The sequence below is a fragment of the Sarcophilus harrisii genome, chromosome 4, assembly GCF_902635505.1.
Source record: "Sarcophilus harrisii chromosome 4, mSarHar1.11, whole genome shotgun sequence".
NCBI classification, from domain to species: Eukaryota; Metazoa; Chordata; class Mammalia; order Dasyuromorphia; family Dasyuridae; genus Sarcophilus; species Sarcophilus harrisii.
Window position 1 is genome coordinate 242,519,052 of NC_045429.1, and position 14,405 is coordinate 242,533,456.

The following is a 14,405-nucleotide window of genomic DNA, read 5'->3' on the forward strand; positions in this document are numbered from 1 at the left end:
CATGAGTGAACACTTGGAACTGGGAAACCATGAAGGTAAAAGGTATGAACTTGAGGAAGAGCAAATTCCAGATTGACAAGAATAAAACTTAGAATAATATAATTTGGAAGTTAAAGACTACTCTTGAGATTTCATTCTTACAAGGAGATCTTGATGCAAAGTGCTTTCTCCCACAAAATTTTGGACTTTAAAAAAATTTTTTGCTCTCTCTATGATAAGCATAAGATACAGATGGAATATGGAATCAATATGAATTTTCAGTACCCACTTCTGACATGTGGTAGCTGCAGAGCCTTGGAAATACAACACACTATGAGGAGTTAAAGTCATTCTTCATGTTTGACAGAAAAGTTTTAGTTGTCTAGGCAGGGGCAAAGTTCTTCATAAAGTTTCCAAAAAAAAAAAAAAAAAAAAAAAAAGACTGGGATATAAAACAAAGTCAATAAATGATTGAAATTTTGATGAGTAGTTTGGTTTTTGTTTGACTATTCTAGGATTCCAGACATTTATAAGTCTATGAAATAATGCTAAACAGAAACATAACTATTTCATCTATGCTATAGCTATACCTGTATGGAACTCTGTGGTTTATTAATACATTAGTCAACTTATTAAAGGTCTTTAAAACTCTCCTGAAAGTGTCAACTGACATAATTTTCCAAAATATCCATTACAAATACCTTTATACTGTTCAGGAGGATCAAATACAGTATTATTGAAACTGAAAGTGATTTGATGTAAACATACCCTAGGGCTATTAAACTAAAATGTTTTGATAATAATGAACTGGGGACATAGGGGAGGGGCATACACAACAATACACCATATAAAGTTCATAAAATGTCAGGTTTAAACAAAAACAAATATAATTAACCTAAAGGCATGGTAGATTTCAGAGATAAACTTTTCCTCTCTTCCTTATAGTTATAATTTTTCAGGATAATAATAGTCAGAGGAAGCTTAAATCTTTCTAAGTGTTATATTAGTTGAACAAATTCAAGCTATAAAAGGTACAGAGAATAATATTAGCTAAAATATATTTCTGTTCAAGACATACAGGAAGTCTGTCATTACTCTGATACATATTATTTTCATTTGACCCTCTCTAAATATCACTTAATTTGGTATTCATTTACATGATCCTATTACTGGAAGTTCAAACTTTGCAGACTACACTCCTGTTTTGTTTTTTGTTTTGCTTTGTTTTGTTTTGTTTGTCAGGTAGAAATTTGCTTCTATTTCTCCTAGGATAATGCTGACTACCATAGTATTAAAAATTTAGCATTTAAAGGAAATTGACCTCTCCAACCTCTTACTTCTTAAGGTGGAAAATTTGAAGCATAAAGAATATTTAAGTAATGGCTATATCCTTGAACTTTTTACCCCTTTGAGAACAAAATACCTCCTGATGTCCAGTGAGAATGATTTGTGTTTCAGCATAAGGATTCTTCCTTTATTTCATTTTCTTTTCAATATGGCATTAAAGTATCCATTTGTTTTCAAGTTTATGAAAGTAGACCAAATTTCAAATAATGACTTCCATGTAGAAAAGGCTTTGCATTCAGATAAGTGAAATTTGTCTGTTATTTGAGAAACAGCTTTTATGAATTATTATTCATGAATTATTATGAATAAAAAGCCACATAGCCTACAGCTTTAATGTAGGGTGAGGGAGAGTTTTTTCTTTTTTTTTCTCCATATTGACTCATAAAAACCATCTGGTGATGTAACTTTGCTAATATGTGTTATCAGAGATGTATTTTTGGTATGATATAGCTGTATTTCATTCACAAAGGCAATCATATGATTTAAATTTAATTATTCTCATTAATTTTAATCAATATTTTTGTTGATCCATTTCTTATTGATTTAGTATCACTATATGTGGTTTTATATTGCTTATATTAAATGTACTTCATTTTGTTGTAGGATTTAAGGAATATTTTCCCACTGTTATATTTAAACTTTTTATAATTTCTAATATATTAAATGAATAAGGTGAAGTCTCACAATGGAAAATATGTATATCTACATATGCATATGCATGTACATTATAATATGCATGTATATATATATATATATATATATATACAAATCTAAATTTACATTATGAAATCAGTATACCTTTCATTGCAATCTTTGCAAATTGTGTTTGTTTTTATATTTAATTATTTAAATGTTTTTTTGCCCTTCCCACCATATCTGACAGAAGAATAATCAAGTTTTCTGCAATAATTGCATTTTTATCTTTTCAACTAGGGAAGTTTATTATTTGAAAACATAAAGATTATATCATTTAGTGCCTATAGAATTAATAATTTTATGGTTAATTGCCTACAAGGCCTTTTAGTCTAATTTGGTCTCTTGTTTATATCTCTTAAAATATGAATGCAAATCCCATTTCATTTTATCCTTTTTTTGGAAATCATTTGATTAGATTTTATTCGGGTTCTCAATTTTTAGTCTGTATATGGGGCTCTTTGTGTTTCTTGTATGCAGCAAATTATTGGCTTTTGTCTTCTAATCTATTCTACCAGTTATTCTTTGAAAAATTATGTGTTTATGTATTAGATTAGGCATGCAAATTGTTCTTTGTTTTCACCACATCATTGTCATTGTCATCATCATCTTTTTTTTTAAACATATTTCCTTATGAATCACATTGGGAGAGAAAAATCAGAACAAAAGGGAAAAACTTTGATAGAAAAAGAAAAGAAAAGAAATAGTGAACATAGCATGCCTTGATTTTCATTCAGTCTCCAGTTTTCTCTCTGGATGCAGATGACATTTTCCATCCAAAGTTTATTAAGACTGCCTTAGATCACTGAATCACTGAGAAAACTGAAGTCTATCATAGTCGATCATCCCACAGACTTGCTGTAACTGTGTACAATGTGTTCCTAGTTTTGCTTGTTTTACTCAGTATCAATTCATTTAACTCTTTCTAGGCCTTTCAAAAATGATCATAATTTTTTATAGAACAATAATATTACATTACTTTCATATAACATAACTTATTCAGCCATTCCCTAATTGATGGGCAGTTACTCATTTTCCAATTCCTTGCCACTCCAGAAAGAGCTGTTACAAACATTTTTGCATATATGAGTCCATATCCTCCTTTATATGCTTCATAAAAGATTTCAAAAAGCAAATAAGAGAGGTAAAAGGAAAAATGAGAAAAGAAATGAGAGTTATGTAAGAGAGAGTCAACAGCTTGAAAACGAAAGGAAAAAAATGACAAAAAAAAAAAAAGCCAACTCCTTAAGAAATATAATTGGCCAAATGCAAACACAATGCACTGAAGAAAGTTAAACTTTCATGCACAGACTTAACCAAATAGAAAAAGAGATACAAAAGCTAACTGAAGAAAATCACACATTAAAAACTAGACAGGACAAATTGAAAGTAATGACTCTATGAGGCATGAAGAATCAGTTAAACAAAGTAAAATGAATGGAAAAATGGAAGAAAATGTGAAATACTTCATAGAATAAATAACTGAACTGGAAAATAGATCCAGAAGTGACAATTTAATAATTACTGGCCTGCCTGAAGGCCATGACCAAAAATAAAGCCTGGATAGCATTCTTCAAGAAATAAATAAGGAAACCTACCCACTATTCTAGAAAAGAGGGGGGAATACTCATTGAAATAATCCATCAATCACCTTTGGAAAGAGATTCCCACAAGGTAAACCCCAAGAAATATTGGTTTGTTCGTTTGTTTTTTCCTGCAGAGTTCTCTTTATTATTATTATTATTATAGATTCATGTGGCATTTTATTATTTATCTATGTTAAGCTTGTAAAACATTTTATAAATAATAATAATTACAATAGCATTTATTTAATGCCTCCAACATGCCATGAACTATTAATTTCTTTTTTTCCTAGTAAATTTATTTTTTTTAATACACATTGCTTTATGAATCATGTTAGGAGAGAGAACAAAAGGGAATAAAAACAAGGGAGGAAAAAAAATGAACATAGCATGTGTTAATTTACATTCAGTCTTCTTAGTTTTTTTTTGTTTGTTTGTTTGTTTTTTTTTTTTTTTTTTTGGATGCAGATAGCATTTTTGGCCCAAAGTTTATTAGCATTACTTTGGATCACTAAACCACTGAGGAGAACCAAGTCTTTCATAGCTGATTATCACACATTCTTGCTGTTATTGTGTACACTGTATTCCTGGTCCTGCTTGTTTTGCTCAGCATCAGTTCATTTAAATCTTTCCAGGCCTTTCTAAATCAGCTTGTTCATCATTTTTATAGAAGATTAATATTCCTTTATCCCACACCTTGTTAAGCCATTCTCGAATTGATGAGCATTTTCAAATTCTTTGCTACTACAAAAATAACTGTTACACATATTCTTGCACATGTAGGTTCTTTCCTCTACTTTATAATTTCCTTGAGATACAGATCAAGTAATGGCTCTGATGGGTCAAAGGGTATATACAGTTTTATAGTCCTTTGGGCACCCAAGAACATTGTTGAAAAACTCTACAACTAAAATCTCAAGGAAAAAAAAATAACTATTGCAACCTTCCAGCCAAAAACAAGTCAAATATCAAGAAGCAACAGTTAAGGTTACCCAGCATCTGGCAGCTATTCCAATAAAGGATCAGAGGGTCTGGAATACCATATTCTGGAAGACAAAGGCTCCAGGGTTTCAACTAAGAATTAATTACCCATTAAAACTCAGCATCATCTTTCAGAGGGAGGCAATGGATGTTCAATGAAGTTAGAGATTTTAATTCATTTCTATTGATAAAAATAGAACAAAACAGACAATTAAATATACAAATATAGGACTCAAAAGAAGCCTAAAAAGGTAAATGAGAGGAAATATATATCATTTAAAGGTTTAACAGTTTTCATATCTAGATGAGAAAACACTATTTGTAGCTCTTGAGAACTATATCTGTCATGGGAGAGACAGAATGGGGCATCACATGGACTGAGGGTATAGTTGTGAATGGACTTTGAAGTGATGACATCAAAGAAAAAGACAAAAAAAGGTCTGTATTGGAAAAAAAAAAAAGAAAGGAGAAGTATAATGAGATAAATTAAACCACATGAAGAGATGCAAAAGAGATCCCTCTATTACAATGGAGGGAAAGAAGGAGGGGCATAAGTATTGTCTGAAGCTTGATCTCATCAACTTTGACTCTAAAAGGGAATAACTTAATCATTCAATTGTGCATAGAAATTTATCTAATTTTATAAAGAAGTAGGAGAAATAGGAAAGAAAAGGGAGGGGCAGGATAGAAGGGAAGGAAAAAACACTAGGGAAAAAAGAAAGAGAAGGAGGTAAGGGGTGATATAAGATAAGGTAGTGGGTAGGGTGAGTAAAAAATACATTACTAAGAAAAGGGTAGAAAGAGAGAACAAATGAATATACAGGGAGAAAAAAAGTAGGGAAATACAGAGCTGGTATTCATAACTGAATGTGAATGGGATGAGCTCTCCCATAAAATGGAAATGAATAGCAGAGTAGATTAAAAAACAGAGCCCTACAATATGCTGTTTACAAGAAATGCATTTGACACAGAAAGACAAATAAAGGCTAAAACAGAATTTATGATATTTCAGGTAAAATTAAAAAAAAAAGCAGCTCCTAATTACTGTTTTAATTTTTTCTTCATTGGTGGCAAGTTCACCCCTTTTATTTTTGATGTTGTTAATTTGGGTTTTTTTCTTCATTTTTTCCTAATAAAATTAAGCCAAAATTTATTTATTTTTTAAAATTTTTTCATAAAACCAACTCATAGTTTTAATAATTAGCTCACTCTTTTTTGTTGTTGTTGTTTCAGTTTTGTTAATCTGTCCTTTGATTATCAGAATTTCAAATTTGGCATTTAATTGGGGGTTTTCAATATGTTCTATTTCTAGGTTTTTTAGTAGCATACCCAGTTCATTAATTTCTTTCTTTATTATATTCAGATAAGCATCGAGAGATATAAAATGTCTCATAAGAATTGTTTTGGCTGTACACCATAAGTTTTGGGATGTATTGTCATTCTATTAGATGAAATTAATGATTGTTTCAATGATTTTTTGTTTCATCCATTCATTCTTTAGAATTAGATTATTTAGTTTCTAATTAATTTTTGGTCTATTTTCACCTGCTCCTTTATTACAAGTAATTTTTATTGCATTGTGGCCTGAAATGGAATCATTTACTGTTTCTGCCTTTCTGCATTTGATTGTGATGTTTTAATGTTCTGACACATAGTTAGTTGTTTTGTTTTGTTTTGGTTGTTTTTTTGTAGTTGCCATGTTTTGCTGAGAAAAAGATTGATATTCCTTTCTATTCTTATTCAATTGTTTCTAGAGGTCTATCAATACTAAGTTTTCTAAAATCCTACTTACCTCCTTCACTTCTTTCTTATATATTTTGTGATTAGATTTATTTAATTCTGAGAGGGGGAGGATGAGGTCCCCAATAGTATACTTTTGCTTTCTATTTTTTCCTGTAACTAGTTTAACTTTTTCTCTAATAATTTGCATGCTGTACTACTTGGTATATATACATTTAATATCAATAGTACTTTATGGTCTATGGTGCTATTTAACAAGATATTGTTTACTTCATTATCTCTTTTCATTAGAACTATTTTTACTTTTGCTTAATCAAAGATCACAATTGCCACTCCTGCTTTTTTTTTTTTTTGCTTCAGTTAAAGCAAAATACATTTTGCCTCAGCCTTTCCTTCTTACTTTGTATGTATCTTTCTATTTCAAATGTTCTTGTACAAATCATATTGTAGGATTCTGATTTTTTAATCTACTCCATTACTCACTTCTGTTTTATGGGAGAGTTCATCCCATTCACATAAACAGTTATGGTTACCAGCTCTTTCCCTCCATCCTATTTTCCCCCTGTATATACTTTTGTTTTGTATTTCCATCTTGTCCCTCCTTAGTAGTATTTTGCTTCTAACCCACATAATCCTCAATCTTTCCTTCTTTTTTTGTATTACTTCAATTTCACAATGTTTCTGCCCCCGCTTATATCTAGCCTCTCCCTTTTCTTTCCCCTTTCTCTCCTATTTTCTTAGAGGCTAAAAAAAATTACTGTACCCAGTGAAATTCCATTGAAAATAAATGTTGATAATATAAACTATTTGGCAATTTATATGCCAAGGGAAAGTCAGGAACTATATAAGCAAAACTACAAAACACTTTCTACACAAATGAAGTTAGATCTAAGTAATTTGAAAAATATCAATATTTCATTTTAAAAATATCACATATTGTGTATATCTTTGAAAAATATCCTTGTGGATAGGTCAAGCAAATATAATGAAGATAACAACACTCTCTAAACTAATCTATTTATTTTGTGATATACCAATCAATCTACCAAGAAAGTATTTTACTTACCTAGAAAATAACACAAAATTCATCTGGAAGAGCAAAAGGTCAAGAATTTCAAAGGGAAGATGGTGGAGAGGACACACTAGATGGCAGATGGGACACACACATCTACTTAATCTTCATCTTTGCTCTCAGAATTCATTTCATGATAAGCCTTGGAAATAGTGTTTGACTGAAAAAAGCCCACAAATCATTACTAACAGAAGACATCCTTGAAATTTGCCAGAAAAGGTCTGTTTTTGCTCAAGGGCGGGCATGGTTAGACCAGGCACAGGCTGAGGGCAAGCAGTAGCAGTGAGAGCATAGCAGGCAGCTCACACTGAGCAGACCGAAGCAGGGTAGGGCTTGATCTCAGCTGTTTGTGCAGAAAGAAGTTTACCACGATGTGGCTATTTTGCCTTGGCAGCAAGCCAGTAGACAAGCAGAGAAATTTTATATCTCTAGAGGCCTACTTGCATAAAATAGAGAAAGAGAAGGTCAATGAATTGGATTTGCAACCAAAAATGCTAGAAAAGGAACAAATTAAAAACCTCCAGTCAAATGCTAAACTTGAAATTCTAAAAATAAAAGGAGAGATTAATAAAATTGAAAGTAAAAAAAAAACTATTGAATTAATTAATAAGACTAAGAGTTGGTTCTATGAAAAAACCAACAAAATAAATAAACCCTTAATAAATCTGATTAAAAAAAGGAAAGAGGAAAATCAAATTGTTAGTCTTAAAAATCAAAATGTGGAGAGTAAATAAGAGCAATAATCATGAATTACTTTGCCCAGCTTTGTGCCAATAAATTCCATAACTGAAATGAAAATATAGCTTGCCCAGATTAACAGAGGAAGAAGTAAACTGGTTAAACAGTTCAATCTTAGAAGAAGAAATAGAACAAGCAATTAATCAACTCTCAAAGAAAAAAATCCCCAGGACCAGATGGATTTACATGTGAATTCTACCAAACATTTAAAGAACAATTAACTCCAATGCTATATAAACTATTTCAAAAAATTGGGAATGAACGAGTCCTAACAAATTCCTTTTATGACACAGACATGGTACTGATACCTAAACTAGGTAGGTTGAAAACAGAGAAAGAAAATTATAGACCAATCTCCCTAATGAATATTGATGCTAAAATCCTAAATAAAACATTAGCAAAAATGTTACAGAAAATCATCCCCAGGATAATACACTATGACCAAGTAGGATTTATATCAGGAATGCAGGGCTGGTTCAATATTAGGAAAACTATTTGCATAACTGACTATATCAATAGCTAAATTAACAAAAACCATATGATCATCTCCATAGATGAAGAAAAAGCATTTAATAAAATCCAACATCCATTCCTAATAAAAACACTTGAGAGTATAGGAATAAATTGACTTTTTCTTAAAATAGTCAGGAGCATATATTTAAAATCATCAGTAAACATCATATGTAATGGGGATAAACTGGAACCTTTTTCAGTAAGATTAGGAGTGAAACAAGGTTGTCCACTATCATCATTATTATTTAATACTGTATTAGAAACACTAGCTTCAGGCAATAAGAGTTGAGAAAGAGATTAAAGGAATTAGATTAGGTAGTGATAAAACTAAATTATCACTCTTTGCAGATGATATGATGGTATACTTAGAGAACCCCAGAGATTCTACTAAAAAAGATTTTAGAAATAATTCACAACTTTAGAAAAGTTGCAGGATACAAAATAAATGCATATAAATCCTCAGCATTTCTATATATCACCAACAAAATCCAACAGCAAGAGACACAAAGAGAAATTCCATTCAAAATAACTGTTGATAGCATAATATATTTGGAGATCTATCTACCAAAGGAAAGTCAGGAATTATATGAACAAAATTACAAAACACTTTCCACACAAATAAAGTCAGATTTAAATAATTGGAAAAAATATTAAGTGCTCTTGGATAGGCCGAGCAAATATAATAAAGATGACAATACTCCCTAAACTAATCTATTTATTTAGTGCTATGCCAACCAGATTCCCAAGAAACTATTTTAATAACCTAGAAAAAATAACAAAATTCATATGGTAGAACAAAAGGTCAAGAATTTCAAGAGAATTAATGAAAATATAAATCAAATGAAGATGGTCTAGCTGTACCAGATCTAAAAATATATTATAAAGCAGCATTCACCAAAACCATTTGGTATTGGCTAAAAATACATTAGTTGATCAGTGGAATAGGTTAGGTTCACAGGAAAAAATAGTGAATAACTATAGCAATCTAGTGTTTGACAAACCTAATGATCCCAACTTTTGTGATAAGAATTCATTATTTGACAAAAACTGTTGGGAAAACTGGAAATTAGTATGGCAGAAATTAGACATGGACCCACACTTAACACTGTACACTAAGATAAGATCAAAATTGATCCATGATTTAGGCATAAACAATAAAATTAGAGGAACATAGGATAGTTTACCTCTCAGACTTGTGGAGGAGGAAGGAATTTGTGACCAAAGAAAACCTAGAAATCATTATTGATCACAAAATAAAAAAATTTAATTATATCAAATCAAAAAGTTTTTGTACAAACAAAACTAATGCAAACAAGATTAGAAGGGAAGCACCAAACTGGGAAAACATTTTGACAGTTAAAGGTTCTGATAAAGGCTTCATTTCCAAAATATATGGAGAATTGACTCTAATTTATAAGAAATCAAGATATTCTCCAATTGATAAATGGTCAAATGATATGAGTAGACAATTTTCAGATGGTGAAATTGAAACTATTTGCACTCATATGAAAGAGTGTTCCAAATCACTATTGATCAGAGAAATATAAATTAAGACAACTCTGAAACACCACTACATATCTGTCAGATTGGCTAAGATAACAGGAAAAAATAATGATAAATGTGGGAGGGGATGTGGGAAAACTGGGACACTGATGTATGGTGGAGTTATGAATGAATCCAACCATTCTGGAGAGCAATCTGGAATTATGCCAAAAAGTTATCAAACTGTTTATGCCCTTTGATCCAGCAGTGTTACTTCTGAGCTTATATCCCAAAGAGATACTAAAGAAGGGAAAGGGACGTATATGTGCCAAAATGTTTGTGGCAGCCCTGTTTGTGGTGACTAGAAAATGGAAAATGAATGAATACCCATCAACTGGAGAATGGTTGGGTAAATTGTGGTATATATATATATATATATATATATATATATACCACAATTTACCCAACCATTCTCCAGTTGATGGGTATTCATTCATTTTCCATTTTCTAGTCACCACAAACAGGGTATATACCACAATTTACCCAACCATATATATATATATGTCATGGAATATTATTGTTCTGTAAAAATGACCAGCAGGATGAATACAGAGAGGCTTGGAAAGATTTACATGAATTGATGCTGAGTGAAATGAGCAGAACCAGGAGATCATTATACATTTCAACAACAATACTGTATGAGGATGTATTCTGATGGAGCTCTTCAATAAAGAATTCCAATTGATCAATGATGCACAGAATCAGCTACACTTAGAGAAGGAACACTGGGAAATAAATGTGAATTGTTTGCATTTTTGTTTTTCTTTCCAGTTTATTTTTACTTTCTGAATCAAATTTTTCTTGTGCAGCAAGAGAACTGTATGGTTCTGCACACATATATTATATCTAGGATATACTATAACATATTTAACATGTATAAAACTGCCATCTAGGGGAGAGAGTGGAGGAAGGGAAGGGAAAAGTCAGAACAGAAGTGAGTGCAAGGGATATGTTGTAAAAAATTACCCATGTATATGATCTGTCAATAAAAAGTTGTATATATATATATATATATATATATATATATATAAAGATGTATTGCGATCCGATATGTATCAAAGAGAAAGTCCTCATCCTTACTAAAGTAAAGATACAATATTAGGTCACAGGATTACAGATTTGGAGCCGACAGAGAACGCACATGACGTCTAATCTAGCCCCTTTGTTTTACATGCAAGGAAATTGAAAATAATGAAATTTATGTGAGTTGCCTAAGATTATAGTGGTGGTAATGACCAGAGGTAATATTTAAATATAAGTGCTCTGACTCCTGATCAAATGCTTTTTATTTTTTAATAATGACTTACTAAGCTTAACTATTAATATAAATATCACCAGGTTCTTCAATATTGTATAAGGAATATTGAATAGTAACTTATTTTACAAATAACTATTGGTAAAAAAAAAAAAATAGCAGGTATATTCAGAAAGATTTTTTAAATTTTGTTATTTTGTTTTTGTTTTTTTGCTACTAAATTACAAATTATATCAATGTGACACTAAGTCTGGAAGTTATCTTGATGTGATGAATGATATAGTGAATAAAGATCCAGCTTTGGAATCAAATTAGGATGTTGTTGATTTAAATCCTGTCTCTTGACTCTTACTATGTTTAGATATTTAATTAAAATTTCAAAATAAAATATTTTATAAATAAATATTTATTTAGATATTTGGAATAATAACATTATTCTAAAAAAAAAAAAAAAGGCCCTCTTGCCTCCCAGTGATCCAGACATATATGATGGCATGCTTGCTTGAGTTCTAGACAATACATAATGCTTACAAGCCTTCCAAGTCACCAGTGAAATGAAATAAGGTTGTATGCTTGGTCCTTTGTTTTTTACCATCATGTTTTCAGTCATGTCATCAAATGACTTCAACAAGTACAAAAAGGCATTAAAGTTTTTGGATTACTGCACTGATGGTAAAGTTTTCAACTTGAAAGAGTAAAGTGGAGGGAGTCGGTGCATGAATTTTTGTTTCCAGATGATTCTGTAGTCAATGCAGTCTCTGAAGTTGAGAGGCAACAAAATATGGATTGATTCTTTGATGCTTGTGCTAATTTTGGTCTCACAATTAACACAAAGAAAACACAGATACTTCATCAGGTAGTACCACTTGATCCATTTGTAAAATTATCATTTACAACATATAGAGATTTTTGAATGCTGTAGATAAGTTTAGTTATAGTAGCAGTATACTTTCTTGGGATGTATACATTGAGGCTGACATATACATTGCCAGAGCCAGTGATTGGGAGTCTCTGAAAGGAAGTTTGGGAGAAGAGACATATTAGATTGATGATCATATTGAAGTTAAACACAGCTGTTGTGTTGACATCACTATTGGATGCCTGTGAAACCTGGAAAGTATACCAGGGCCATGCCAGGAAACTGATGTGTTTCCATTTGAATTGCTTTAGGAAGATTCTGAAAATCACCTGGTAGGAAAAGATACCAGACACTGAAGTCCTTTCTTGAACTAAACTACCAAACATTTGAATTCTACTGCAGAGAGTACAACTCCATTGGGCTTGCTACCTTGTTTGAATGCCAAATGTAAATTTGTCAAAAAGCCTATATTTCAGAGAATTCACACAAGGCAATCATTCACAAAGTGGTCAGAAAAAATAATACAAACATACTTTTAAGTTTTCTCTTAAGAACTTTAAAATTTATTGTATTACATGTGAGAAACTGGCATAGAACTAACTAGCATGGTATGCCCTCATCAAAGAAGGTACTATGTCCTATGAGCAAAGCAGAATTGAATTAGATCAGAAGAAATTTGAGATGCACAACATTAAAGAATCAACTTCAACTGTTCATAGGGACCTATGGCAGAGTATCTTGAATTTGTATTGGTTTGATCAGCCACAATTGTATACACTAACTTGATTCTAACAATCATGTTATTTTGATTGTCTTCAAGAACTAAAAACAATCACCACCAAGATTCAAACATTTCTTCCAGGTAGAAACATTTTCCTTGGGAATTCCCTACAATAGTGAAATTTTAGTCTAATTCTAAATCAACTTTAGTTTTATCCAATGGTGCATTTTTAAAGTTGTTCCTTATTTTCCCTACTCCAAAACAGCTCAGTGAACTAGAATATGTAATTAACTGGAACACTCCATTCCCTAGCCATTCTGCGTGTGAGGTAGGAGTTTATTGCATTTTCTTCACAGAGCTGTCTCAGTATGGGTCTCCCCAGTGTTTTAATTTTCATTGCTCTACCTATCAATCAATAATAAATGCTGCCAATTAGGTTGCAAAAAACTGGTTATAAGACTTGGATAGGAGGAAAATAAAACCTTGTCTCTCTAAATAGTTACGAAAAGTCATAAAGCCATTAGATTTTTCTAAAGCCTGAAACTGGTCATTTGAAGCAGTTTCATAGATACCAACATTTATTGTGGAGTTTCTTTTCTTTCTTTTCCACTTTCAAAACATTTGTAGCTCCTGTGCATTCAGTTTTGGGTATATATGAAAATATTTCTATAAACACTTAACCTTTCCCTGTGTATGACATAAACCTTACTTTGATTTTTCTGCACATAGCATGGAAATCAAGTATGCTGAAAGGGGACTGGCTATACTTAATAAATTCTTTGATTATATAAACTACTTGTGGATAATCATTAATAATAGAATATTATAGAAATGAATTTGGGCAATATCTAACTCAAGCTGTTCTTTTTAAATATAAGGAAACTAAAGTCCAAAGACATTGCTATTATAGATCAAGGCAAAATATAAGAGACAATTGATTGGATCACATTTAAGAAATTATTCAGTACTCTCAATAATGCAAGAATACTTAGGCACATACCAGATACAATTTGTTAAGCATCAATAGCTCATAAGAATTAAGGGAAAAATAACTAATGTAGCTATAGAAAGCTTCATAGTAGGAAAAATAGCTGCAATAATTTATTAATGATGTATTGGATAAAGAAGTCATATAAAAGATATGTTGATAATTGGATGGAAGTAAACTTGAGTACCATGGATAAGGATGATTTGTTTTATCAAGAGACACAAGATATGGATAATGTAAAGTTTACATAGAGACTCAAGACATACCCAAAATGTTCAAAGGAGGGCTCTCGTACATTGTGTGGACTTTCTAAAAAAGGATGTGATATCAGGACATAATTAATCAAAACACTTTTATCAAGCACCTTCTACATTCCAAGTAATATGTTAAGCAT